The 14,567-nt window shown below is 35.5% G+C and overlaps 1 long non-coding RNA gene across 1 annotated transcript in view; it reads left to right on the top strand.

The window, feature by feature from the left end:
• Positions 1-215: 215 nt before the first annotated feature.
• Positions 216-14,567, top strand: part of LOC107551592 (uncharacterized) — a 38,122-nt gene continuing 23,770 nt past the window's right edge. Inside the window, exons 1-4 of the long non-coding RNA XR_001604781.1 lie at positions 216-386; positions 2,922-2,942; positions 6,763-6,844; positions 9,935-9,974. This is a non-coding gene — a long non-coding RNA (uncharacterized lncRNA). The remainder of the gene's footprint in view (positions 387-2,921; positions 2,943-6,762; positions 6,845-9,934; positions 9,975-14,567) is intronic.

The raw sequence follows: 14,567 nt of genomic DNA on the forward strand, positions 1-14,567 counted from the left end.
GTCGGAGTTACCAGATCTTGGACTCTCACTCGGGTGGATAGAGAGACGGATCTCCACCGGGATCTCCTCGCACCGCGACTGTACCTGGAGAATCCGGTAAGAGCTCCCGCAGCTTCACGGTAAAGCGAGGTCGTCCGGTGCTTTGGTCAAGTGTGTGTGTGTGTGTGTGTGAGAGAGAGAGAGAGAGAGACGCACCACTTCAAAAGCTTCTAAAGCTCTTCACTTATATCGGGTTATGCGCGTGGACACGTAGGGTTTTTGAGAACCGTGCAGACTGCACTCGTCTTTTTGTCGGAGTTACCAGATCTTGGACTCTCACTCGGGCGGATAGAGAGACGGATCTCCACCGGGATCTCCTCGCACCGCGACTGTACCTGGAGAATCCGGTAAGAGCTCCCGCAGCTTCACGGTAAAGCGAGGTCGTCCGGTGCTTTGGTCAAGTGTGTGTGTGTGTGTGTGTGAGAGAGAGAGAGAGAGAGAGAGGGCTGTGATATTCAGTCAAAGACAAACTATTGTTAGGCAGTCAGTTCAGAAATGTCCAAGATTTAATATAGTGCTTTCACAGAACACGTCGTTATTCAGCCGTAAATGTGCAGACCGCTGTTAAATTGAATTATTTATTAGAGTTGTAAGCTCTGTCGAACATTTTAGGACAGGGTGAACTCATTAAAAGTCTTCAAGTTTTGTTGGCTTTCTTACAAACTTGCAGTGACTGCGGGCTATTACAAACCACACTGTAAAAATGTCCAAATATTATCAGGAATAATATAACAGTAAAATCTTAGATTATATTTTAAAAGACAATACATGTCATTTTACATTGTAAAATGTTTTAGAAACGAATGAATTAATAAGTTAATATAATGTATGGATACAATATATAGCCTATTGTATTTAACAAGACAATAACCTACGTTATGGATTCAGATTGTTAAAATAATGTTATTTCTTTAAAAAATATATATATATGAATCTCATAATTAGGCCTATACTTGACAGGGAAATTCCCAGGATTCACATAATATAAAATGTAAGTTAGATTCGTATTATTATTTTATTTAGTTTCAGTATGCACACTGGTGTGTTGTAAGTTACATTTTATGTTGTTTAGGTAATGTTCATAGTGCTATTTTAGTGTTATGTTTATTATTACCCTGATGGTGTTTCTGTGTGACAACAGTCACTGGAGAGAGCATTTAAAGTTATCTTGGGGTCGTCATGTGACATTTATGTCATTGTACAGCTTATTATAAGCACGTTTTACAGTAACAAATACATTTTAATAGCTGAAATGTGTTACTACACCAATCTTATGCAGTTTAATGATGTATGCAGTCACCAAAATGCATCTTGTGAAACATTGCCACTGTATTTTTTACAGTGAAGTTCTGGAAATTGTAAAAATGTAGCAAAAATTGAATTGAATGACATGAATGCTTATGCTTTATGTTAGTTTAGAACTCTTCATGCCTGTGAATGTATATGATTGCTCTTGAGAACCGGAGGTCACTTTACTCTAGTGATACTCTGAGAGACAAGAGGCTTGCATAAGCAGTTTTTTATTTCTGTTCAGCCCTGTCATATTTTGACATTTTTCTCACAAGACTTTTGTAAAGTGCTGACTTCTTCCTGCTGCTCTAATGTGTACTGAAAAGACAGCCCAGTTTGAATATCCAAGTTCTCCCTTCCATAACTCAGACACAGATGGCCACATTATTTAAAAGTAAAAGTAAAATAAAATGCAAAACATCAGCGTTGTGTTCGAACGGAAGCTCTATAGGAGCTTTTTCTCCCATTTTAGCGCCTGTAGATTTAGGTGAAGTGAAAATGAGAGAGCGAGAGCTAGAGATGCGCCGTTTCTCCCTCGTGCTGTGAGGATGACTTAGTGTCTCTCACCTTCATCCTGACACCTCATCTATTATCATTAGGCACACAGTCAAACAACTCTCTCAAGATGTGGGTGTGAAAGTGTGTGTACGAATGTGAAAGAGAAGATGAGTGTGAAAAGAAGAGAGAAACAGAGAAAACTCTTAAAAGTTTCTCTTTCTGAGTTCAAGACTGACAGGCCTGGGTCACAGTCATGACCTGCTCCATTTTTGCTCAAACATATGCACGTCACTTTTACTACGTTTGGTGGTTAGCGCATTGACTTGACGTGGCCTTTGACCTGTCAAGCAGTTGATTACTAAATGATTTTACCTATTCATAGCCGTTTTGCAGTGTGATAGTGAGACATTAGTGTTTCCCAACCTTTTTTTGTCTTAAATACCCCTTCATTGACCCCAAAATGGAAATGTTTCTTATTTAATTCTTCTTCTTCTTATTTTTTAATTATTATTATTTAAATTGATCATTTATTCCTGCAATGGCAAAGCTGATTTTCAGCAGCTATTACTTGAGTCTTCAGTGTCACATGATCTTGATCAATAACAGCATTTATTTGACAATCATTTGTAACAACATAAATGTCTTAGCTGGTGTTTTTGCATTCTAACTCTAAATAAAAATATTTTTTTTTTTTTAAATTGACACAAATTGAGCAAACTGACACATTATTTTTTCTTTAAAATAACTGAAAATGTTATCTGCAAAAATTGTTAACATTATTTGAATAATTTAATAACCCCTAAAAACATTTGATTTTAAAAGCCATCGTTTCTGTTTTAGAGGTTTTTAACAAGGCAAAATCAAAATCTTTTCAAGTATTCTCTTGGGCATGCGTGGCCCTGGTTGGAAACACTTCGTTACATCAACTATGACAGAGCATCTGATATTGCCACAATTCATGGAGACTGCATTTTTGATCTTTTGTATGAAAAAACAGTTGCATGATAATGAAGTGTTGGTGTAATGCTGTCATTTTGGATGACTGTATTCATCTCACTCTCATTTTTCTCTCTCTTTCTCTCTCTGTTTTCCAGACTGACTCAAATAGAACAGAGGTAAGTGAGATCTTCATATTGGTAGTTTTACAGCTTGGAAAAACTAACAAGCAAGGTGACAAGAGTGAGAATGAATGGTGAAAACTGAAATGTGGCACATGGCAGAGATCAATCTTTAAACGAATTGAACCAGAAACCCTTAAAATATATGAACAGTAACAAACAGAATCTGTGCAGATCTCCACATAATTGGAAAGCACTTATGCATCCTCTTGTGTTTTAGTTTGTGAAATATTTTGTGTAATTCGATAATGCTTTTGGTTATCAGTAGTAAGCGTAGTACTATCAACTCGATTTCACATTTGACTATGTTTAAATTCTGTAATATCAGCACAGAAGATGCAAAAATGTCAGCAGATTCCTTCTGGGCCTGGCATGAAAACAGTGGTGTTCAGCTCATGTTTCATCTACTGTACAGTAGGTCTACTTGTCTTCTCTAAATATGAAGAATGCACATCCAGTGAAGTTAAAAACATCAAAAGGCCACTTTTGCATCTTTCTTTTCTTTCATAGCCAGTAGTCAAGGCTTGTCTTATCTCATATTCAATGCTTTAACACTCTTTAGATGTTTTAATGTGCCTTTCTGTACAATGCCATGCTGGAAGGCGCTGATGTCCACTGAGATCAATAAACCCTCCATTCAGTGAGGGGGTGAAATGTCTTCTCTCTTTCTCACTAAGCCCTTTCGGTCTCTCTCTCTCTCTCTCAAACACACACACACACACACACACACACACACACACAAAGGGCTGACTGTTTAAGGCTTTTCAAACTATTTATTGTCTCACTTAGGAACACATATGAGCATGCACACTTTGCATATTAGACCCTATGGAACATGTATTGTGTAAACATATTGCATAATAAATAGGTAATGGTGATTTTTTTTGTTCCCAACACATTTCTCAGGTAATTTTACAACCAGTTCGTGATCAATATTTTGATGAAAGTGAACAGCACATCCTAGTGGCCACAAGTTCTTACTGCATTCCCACCATTCTGCTCTTAAAACCCAAAATACACCCCATCTGTCACAGCAATCTCACACTTGAGCGTGATCTCTTGCATTTATATTCCTCATTTAAAAATAGATCCAATCCAGATGTTTGCAAATGGCACAGTATACAGTAGGGCCGAAAACTGTGTGTGTGTGTGTGTGAAATGACATATTTTTGCATTATTTCTAGGTCACTGATTAAATGTAAACAAATTTGTACCAAAGGCCAGATGTTGTTTCTTCCGTCGAAGCACATAAGATGCTCAGTGGAATATTCTCAAATGCTGGATAACATGGATCATCAGGTTTTGAGAAACTGTGGGAGACAATGTTAGCTTGAGTGCAAATATCAAATACTAAGCAATTCCATTTTCAAATGAAACTTTTCACTCAAATTGTTATGCTGATAATATAATTTATAATTACATTATAAACACATTTTGTATTCATTTAGAAAATTCTTACATGTGGGCCTCACCATACATATGCACATACACTGAAAATACACACCGTTAAAAAGTTTGGGGTCAGTAAGATTTTTAAAGTTCTTGAAAAAAAAAACTGAGAAAACTGTGTGTGTGTGTGAAATGACATATTTTTGCATTATTTCTAGGTCACTGATTAAATGTAAACAAATTTGTACCAAAGGCCAGATGTTGTTTCTTCCGTCGAAGCACATAAGATGCTCAGTGGAATATTCTCAAATGCTGGATAACATGGATCATCAGGTTTTGCAGAAACTGTGGGAGACAATGTTAGCTTGAGTGCAAATATCAAATACTAAGCAATTCCATTTTCAAATGAAACTTTTCACTCAAATTGTTATGCTGATAATATAATTTATAATTACATTATAAACACATTTTGTATTCATTTAGAAAATTCTTACATGTGGGCCTCACCATACATATGCACATACACTGAAAATACACACCGTTAAAAAGTTTGGGGTCAGTAAGATTTTTAAAGTTCTTGAAAAAAAAAAAATCTCTTAAGTTCACCAAGGCTGCATTTATTTGATCAAAAATACAATGAAAACAGTAAAGAATACTGAAATATTATTACAGTTCAAAAAAGTGTTTTCTGTTTTAATATATTTTAAAATGTATCGGATAGTTCTGGTCCTTGATTCTGATTGGCTGAGCCACATTCGAAGCTGTTGTAAATTATTCTATTGCTTGGCAATCACTTTGTTGCAACCACAACTGATTCTGAGGAACTACATTGTTTGGTGGAAGAATACTGTTTTTATTAATATCATTACACTTTATTTGCTCCGTTTTATTTTGTGAAACCTTACTACGTATATGGAATAACCGTTTTATTCCATATACGTAAATAAAACCATTTTATTTATCCACTTCGCGTCGTGCCTAACAACGCCCCTTAGCTGTTATACTGTAAACCATGGCTTCACAGGCCTTATTGCTTTAAAGTCGACATGAAACGGAAGTTGTGATTGTCTTTTCTTCTCTACTGTGATGTATATCCAAGTGAAACGGCATCTGAAATGAGAGGGCGGGACTTGATTTGGTCCTTCGGGAATTGATTGGATCGTTGGAAGCTGGGGCGTTGCTAACAAAATGGAGGCAGATCTGAATGCCAGTTTGCAGTTAGTGGTGGGGGATTTCTCTCCACTGGATTCACAGCCGACACCCAAGCATGAATAAATGTTTTATTCATTAAGGATGACAACGACGATCAATGGCACAAAACATGCCTAAACAGCTCGCAGCGAGAGAGAGAGACTGCCTGAATGACTGAGTGCGTCCTCCATCAGGTTAAGTCATATTCATGAAAAAAATTAGTTTGCAATGTCCTAAAGTAATGTTGTCTTAATATCCTAATATCTTTTCAATGTTTAGGGGTAACGTACTCCCTCATGACTGGTGTCAGTGCTATAAAGTGAAGCATCAGCTTCAGCTTTTCCCCCTGTCGTTTATCCCAGTGTTTACCCCTCACGTTACTAGCTCCGCCCTTGCGCCATAGCTCGTGACAGGAAGAGAAGATGAGTCGTTTTGAGGGGGAGGGGAGGTTAACGTATTTGATTAAAGATTACGAGGGCACATGAATTAAAAAATAATAATGAAGTGCACGGATAAATTATTTATAATAAACACTACAGTATTCCATTAAAAAATAAGAATTTTCCATTTTGATTTCATGGTGACTTTAATTTATTTTTGTGACGGTAAAGCAGCCCTTACTCCAGTCTTCTGTGTCACATGATCCTTCAGAAATCATTATAATAGGACGATTTGTTGTTCAAGTAGCATTTATTATTACTACCAAGTTGAAAACAGTTGTGCTGCTTAATAGTTTTTTTTTTTTTTTTTAATTGTGATACAATTGTTCAGAAGAACAGCATTTATTTGAAATATAATTTTTGGGGTAACATTATAAAATTTCTTTACTGTTAATTTTTTTTAACATTACATTTAGAATTTTACATTTTGAACTTCTTCAAAACAAATAAACAAACAAAAAGCTTACTGACCCAAACTTTTGAATGGTAGTGTATATATACTGTATACATTGAAGAATATATGACCATTTTCTGTCATGCAGAGTCTATAATAGACAAAATTTCCATTTTACTCAAGTGACAAGCTCACAGTAAGACCCTCATATTCAGACAGATGTCTGTTGATCGCAGAGTTTTAGTGGGAGAATACCTGAGTCAGCTGTTTCCAAAGTAGACTGAAAAAAATCATAAAACAGTCAAATGCCAACTGATGCTTTCAGTGTGTGTGTGGATGTTTGAGAGAGAAGGATTTAAAAGGGCTGTGTGTGTGTGTGTTTAATGAGTTTTTCATCTTTCAGGAGAGTCCTGTGGAGTCTGTCCTTCTTTCACCCAGTGAGAGACTGCTGAGTTTAGGCTCAGTTTAAACTCATATTAGCGCATGTAAGTTGTTTGCATTCACACACACACCGGTTCTGTCCAAAACCCAATGAGCCTAGCTAACTAAGGCAGCATGCCAAGTCATAAGTGACTGATTTGGAACACTTTACATAACATACAGTAGGCAGCAACAGCAGCTTGCGAAGCACACAGGCTATAATTGTTTTAGATATTTATAAAGTTATCATGTTGCTAAGCTAACAATGAATAAAATGCTATAATTTTAAAGCCAAAGTGTCTAATTTATTAAAAAATAATGATTGCTTCTAAAAACCTGCCAGTGGTCAACGTTGTGCCAGTGGTCAGATAGCGTTGCCTCAAATCAATCTACAAATGCATTTGCATGATTGCATCTGACATTTACGCAAAATTGGGAAAGTCATTCACCTTATTAGAAGTCAGTATACTATCAGTATATCAGATATAGTCAGTATATACAGTAGCTATACATTTTATTAAAGAAACCCATACGGACATGTAATATATGACATATTGCCCCTATATCAAGATATAGTTATTGGTATATAGATATAGATATTGTCATATCTTACTTATAAGGCTATATATAATTCACATACGCACTTTCTCTCGGTAGATATCTGTTCATAACAACTTAACAAGTAAGTTCGTAACATATATAAAATGCTCATAGTAAAAATTGTACATGGTATTATATGTAGCAACCATATATGTCAACAATATATATTTTGTTTATATATGCAACATTATTAAAACAACATATATATATATACATACAAATCTATAGGTTTATATATGTTTTTGTAATAATTGTTTTAAATGCATGCCTATGTTTTCTATTTACTTATGTAAGATCAACATGTATTGATGGGTTTTAGGATGGATATACATGTACATGACATATCATCACAATATATTTCATATATGGAAACGAAATATTTGTACATACAGTGCCTTGCGAAAATATTCATACCCCTTCATTTTTTTAACATTTTGTTAAGTGAAAAAAATAACCAAGCAATTATATATGAACAAACCCCTCTTTAAAAACCTTCAGAATATAGATAGTAATGGTATACAGTGGGTACGGAAAGTATTCAGACCCCCTTAAATTTTTCACTCTTTGTTATATTGCAGCCATTTGCTAAAATTAATATATAATTCCTCATTAATGTACACACAGCACCCCATATTGACAGAAAAACACAGAATTGTTGACATTTTTGCAGATTTATTAAAAAAGAAAAACTGAAATATCACATGGTCCTAAGTATTCAGACCTTTTGCTGTGACACTCATATATTTAACTCAGGTGCTGTCCATTTCTTCTGATCATCCTTGAGATGGTTCTACACCTTCATTTGAGTCCAGCTGTGTTTGATTATACTGATTGGACTTGATTAGGAAAGCCACACACCTGTCTATATAAGACCTTACAACTCACAGTGCATGTCAGAGCAAATGAGAATCATGAGGTCAAAAGAACTGCCTGAAGAGCTCAGAGACAAAATTGTGGCTACTGAAGTGGAGATTTTTGGCTCAGTGCAGGAGAAAAATCTCATTTTGAGATAGCGGCCTTTAAAGATATCTATTGTAATTGAAATCCAGAGACACAAATAGAAAAAGTGATATAAAAGAAACACTTAAAATTGGATTTTTGAATGTTTTCTTTCCACTAACAGACAAAAGCAGTGTTTTTGCCTGCAGTGTTTTACCTTAAGTAGCACAACTGTTTTCAACATTCAAAGAAATAAGGCACATTTCTTGAGTGTCAAATCAACATATTATCACTAACACAGGATCATGTTACACTGAAGACTGAAGTAATGGCTGGTGAAAATTCAGCTTTGCCATTACAGGAATAAATTGCATTTTAAAATATATAAAAATAGAATTTTTTTTAAAATTGTAATCATACATTTTACAATATTACTGTATTTTCAATAAATAAATGTAACTTATATTCACTTCTCTCACTTCATCCAGCAACTTGGATGTAGTTTTCACTGAGCTCTTTGCAATGCATTTTGGACTCTTACACTACATGCCCTACAATTCAGCCTAAATTAGGAATATCAAAGTAACACAGTCATGCTGCTTACTTTGTGGAACAGCCATCGCAAGTATGAAGACATCTTAAAATGTGGCCTCAGTAGACAGCTCACTATAGGATTTGGACCAGAAACACTCTTAGACGCTTTAGCCGCTTCCCTTTTTACATGCGCAATACAAATGCCTCTCTGTATTCCCCAAACCCCTGTTTCCCTCTTCCTGTGTTCCCACACAGTTGGTCTTGAAGTAGCTTCTCTCTGACCAGCTGCTGTCAAGCCTCGCAGCAAATAACGTGCACATGAATACTGTATATGACCATAAAACGTCAGCGGATTCAGCGCGTTAAGAGTGCGTGTGTGTTTTATAGTGCATACACTGCTGCATTATTGAGAGCTACTCACAGATGCATCCAACTCTTTCTGACGCTGAAGATGTAATTCACTAAAAATACATACTTACCCAATCTCTCACTCTCTGTCTCTCCCTCTTCCTCTGTTGGTTTTCTCTCTCACTCTTTCTGTCTCTCTCTCTTCCTCTCTATTGGTTTTTTCTTCCTTTCAATCTCTTCCTTTTACTCCCTGCCTCTCCATATATTTTCTTTCACTCCTTGATTCACTCCTCATGTCTGTCTTTCTTGTGTGTGTGTGTGTTCATGTCTGTCTGCTTTAATGTGCTAAACTGGAGCTGCATTAGATGCATTAGATCGTTTTTCCCCTCTCCTCTCAGTCGCTCAATAACTATCCCTTTCTTTTTCTCACTCTCCTTTCTCTCCATCTCTTTATTAGAGGTGGTACTTATGAATGTGGTAGTGCATTAAAGTGATAGATGAAGATAGTATATTCCACATAGCTCATCTATAAATAGAAGGTGCAAATAAACCAATGTAGAAAGCAGACATAGCAGGGGCTGTCCTCCTCTGTTTGGCACAATTTTTTCTGTTGATTTTAAGGCATTATCTCAAGCTGTGAGACTGCTGCTGCCCTCCTCTGGAGGTTGATATTTTAACATTTTAAAACCTGAAAGATATGAAAATACTTTGTTCTTCTTTTTGTGTCATACCAGCTTCTGTAACTCTGACCAGCAGCATGTGGGACATCAAAAGGTAAGAACACCTTCATGCTTTTATTAAGTTCACTTTATCACCTCAAGCTCAATCCAACACCAGTTAATCCATTCCTGGTTTACAGTTTGTTGTTCTGTATTATAAAAAAATCATATATATTATGTATTCAACCATGCCTGCCTCAGCCAGTTTTGTGCTTGATTTAATAGAAGGAAAGTGGAACAGTTCTGCCATGTTGTTTCTAAAGATGAACTTGACTGGCTAGATAATTTTTGTCCCCAGGAGTAGCCCAAAATAGCAATGGCCAGATAATTCAGTTAAAGGCACCCGAATATTCTGGAGGAGCCAGACAAAAAAACAAAATGGAGATTAGTTGCAGAGATTTAACTTTATTATATTATATCATATCATATCATATCATATCATATTATATTATAAACCATGATACCTTTTAAGGACACTTTGAAAATTGCAATGTTCAAACAAACAGTATTTATTTGAAATAGGAACGTTTTATTTGATATTTTGTTATTATATTATATTATATTATATTATATTACATGAGTGCTGTTGTACTTAATATATTTCTCTGTAAAACAGCATGTTAGTGAGTGTGATATTGCTTTTACACAACAGTTCAATAAATAGGAAATTCATATCGAGTGACTCACTTTCAGACAAAATTTGGCCAGTTAGCTGGTAATTTTTTTTCTCTGCTCACAGAAATATTTCCAATAGAAGCCAAAGTGTGGGAGTGGAGTTCCCCTCTCCGCTCATAGAGTTCTGTAATCACTCTGCTTCAGCTTCACCTCAGATTTTTTCCATCCTTGCTCTACGCTCACTTGTGTGAGAGGGATTTAGAGTGATCTTTGAGCCAAAGAAAACACAAATAACATTCCCAGACATTTAAAAGTAACTGGTTATATTGTCTCTCTTGTTTACTATACACACACACACACGTTTGTTTCTGTGAATTGTGGGGACTTTCCATAGATGTCTATTACTTTTATACTGACCAAACAATATTTTCTACCCCCTAACCCAACCCTAAACCTACCCCTTACAGAAAACCTGTTTGCATTGTTACACTTCCAGATAAACATCATTTACTCTTTTTAATAATTTGTTTTCTCTCATGAGGACCGCAGGCTGGTCCTCACAATGTAAAAAATATACTGTAGTACAAACACACAATTCATCAGCAATAGATACTTTGTTCAAAATGAAAATGAACAAGTTGTGGACCAATTTCTGTGGCCAGTTACATAAAATGTTTAGACTATAGTCTTACAAATAGCTATGTCATGTAATTTTTTTCTTTAAGACTGGACATAACTTCTTCAATTCAGTTACATAAAACATAGATTGGTCTAATTTTAATATATATATATATATATATATATATATATATATATATATATATATATTCTCTGTTTGACAGAAAAAATGTGAAAACATTAATATATATATATATATATATATATATATATATATATATATACATATATGCTCTTTGATGGACAGAAAATATGAGAAACCACATAACATACATGCAATCACTCAATCATAGAGAAAGAGGGAGCATATGTGTGGGTTTTCAGATGTGTAATAGAGTGAATATAATTAAAATATCCGATTATGGTCACTTCAGTTGAACATAATAAAAGATTAGGCTCACACATAGATGAATTGTGACTAACAGCCCTCAGTTTCCTTTGCTAGTCTGTTAAATTATTAGTTTTTTATTTTAAATAAATGTAGATGGGTTCATGTACAGTATTAGGAAGTCAGCTGGAGTTCATCAGTATGTGAGAAAGTCTCTTACACTTAATTTGGCTGACAAAAAAAATAGACACTGGCTATGCGATCACAGTAATGCCCTCTGTGTGTGTGTGTGTGTGTGTGTGTGCACAAGTTTGTGTGCGTTAGAGAGATAGGAAGGATGAATATATGGGGGATGGGATAGGTTGGGTTGGGGGTTTTTTCCATTTCTTTTTCACATGCTCACACTAACACAAGAAATCAGATTAGTGTGAGGATTACAGAGCACCAACCTTTTTAGAGAAAACACACGCACAGAAAACGTACGAGCTTCTAAACAGTGATGAGAGCACTGAATAATCTTTAATCAACAGTTCACCGAAGGATACACACCACAGATGATAGTAGTTTCTGTTACTCCTTCTTCTCTTTCATTTTCAAAGGCCAGATCGAGATTAATTAAATGTCAGCACTGATGTTGTGTGTGCGTGTGAGTGCATGTGTTTGGTGTCTCGCTGTTAATTTGGTGTAAAATGTCGAGTGTCTCCTGCTCTTATGCTGACATTCTGATTAAGAGCATCGAATACCTCTATATATGCTGAATTTTTTTTATTTGTATGATGCATTATACATACAACCTTACATATATGGGAGATTAATGACGTTTCCAGAAATAACTCTTCTTTATGTGCGTGCGAGTGTTTGTATGCATGGGCTGCCGGGTCTGTGGTTACCTGAGCACTTTCTGCAACTAAAGCAAATAAATGCCCTCATTATTTAAGCTGAATAAATAAGCTTTCCATTGATGTGTTGGTGTCTCGCTGTTAATTTGGTGTAAAATGTCGAGTGTCCCCTGCTCTTATGCTGACATTCTGATTAAGAGCATCGAATACCTCTATATATGCTGAAATTTTTTTATTTGTATGATGCATTATACATACAACCTTACATATATGGTAGATTAATGACGTTTCCAGAAATAACTCTTCTTTATGTGCGTGCGAGTGTTTGTATGCATGGGCTGCCGGGTCTGTGGTTACCTGAGCACTTTCTGCAACTAAAGCAAATTAATGCCCTCATTTACATATCACTGTGGGAACTGGGGTACTGATGATGCATACATCTTTGTGACTGTGAACGTATGTGTTTGTGTGTGTGTGTATGTGTGTGTGTGTGTGTGTGTGAGAGAGAGAGAAAGAGAAAGAGACAGTAAGCATGAGAGAGAAACAAATTTCATTCTGCATTTATTTTGTGTATTGTTCAAATTCAGCCCACTAGAAAAACAGGCACCTCCATTTGCATATAATTGAATTCTGCTGCAGCAAACAGTTTATTATAACAGTTCATCATAAGTGTCCCTATATTTCTTGCTTCCTCTTTAGGCTGCATAATATAAATAAATAAATACATACATAAAGGAATGAATGAATGAAACATTTTAGGGATGAAGATTTTTTTATTGTGCATGGTACAACATGGACAATAAAACTACACTCTTAAAAATAAAGGTGCTTCAAACGGTTCTTCAAGTGATGCCATAGAAGAACCCTTTTTGGTTCCACAAAGAACCATTCAGTCAAAGGTTCTTTAAAGAACCATCTCTTTCTTACCTTTTTATAATCTGAAGAACCTTCTTTCGCCACAAAGAGCCTTTTGTGAAACAGAAAGGTTCTTTAGATGTTAAAGGTTCTTTATGGAACCATTTAGACAAAAAGATTCTTCTATGGCATCGTGAAGCACCTTTATTTTTAAGAGTGTATGTGTAATTTTTTTTAAACTATTAAACATATTTGCTATACATCTTGCATAAGCAAGCCATTCGTAGGTTATAATAAGATTTTCTACTGTTTGTTTAAGCATTCTGAGTATTTTCTAGTGATGGGACGATTGATACCGAGGCTCCAAGGCTCAGACGCAGTTTTCAAAGCACTATTGTATCACACACTGTGCCGATGCTTGAATCAAAAATGACAATACTTTTGTGATTGATGACGTTTGAAGCTTCGAACGTCATGCAGTATCGGAAGGTCGGGTTTGAAAAAAATCGGCGCTTCGCATGATTCTTGTGTTTGACTTTACATTGACTTGGTTGTGTGTGTACACTTATTTTGGATTCAGTAGAATAGTTTAGAATAACCTCAACACCTGACAGAAACTGAATGCACATCACACCTTTATTGCATTTGATCATGTTCTAGCTGGGGTCTCAGAGACCCTGAACAGCTCACCCAAAATATTTTTGCTACTACTCACGTCAATTATTAATTATAATCACACACTTGTATATTTATTATTATTGAATATTAATTAATATTATTATTCAATATGTGAATCCATTGACCGGACTACGCATGACATGAGTTGGCACAGATTAAAAACTTTTCAAACCATCCTCTGCTCCGCGATGTTTCATTAAATAGGCTGAAAAATAGGTTAAAAAGTCTGACCAGCAGATGTCGCTAATGCGCACGGTGTTAAAAAGCTTCGAGTAATGGTTTTTTTTAAATTGTGTTTTCCGGCACAATTTGACGAAAGCCTCAACGGTTCAGAAAGCCTCGGTTTCCCATCGTTAGTATTGTCGCCCTTTCCATACATATTCAACAATTCCATTTAATGAAAGAAATTCCACTCTTCAGTATTTTATTCATATTTATCATTATATTTTTACATATTTATAAAAATAAAAAAAAACACACACACATAGATAAAGCTTAAATAATCTATTATATATCTATTAACCTTTATAAGCTTAAGTAATCAACTAAATGAGGGGATGACGAGACACACTTGGAATCAATGAAACCCAATGGGAACAGGAAAAACCAAATATGGGCATGTCACACACAAGGGGAAATCTAGGTCAATGGGAGC

The sequence above is a fragment of the Sinocyclocheilus grahami genome, unplaced genomic scaffold (genome assembly GCF_001515645.1).
Source record: "Sinocyclocheilus grahami isolate Dianchi unplaced genomic scaffold, SAMN03320097.WGS_v1.1 scaffold427.1, whole genome shotgun sequence".
Lineage (NCBI taxonomy): Eukaryota > Metazoa > Chordata > Actinopteri > Cypriniformes > Cyprinidae > Sinocyclocheilus > Sinocyclocheilus grahami.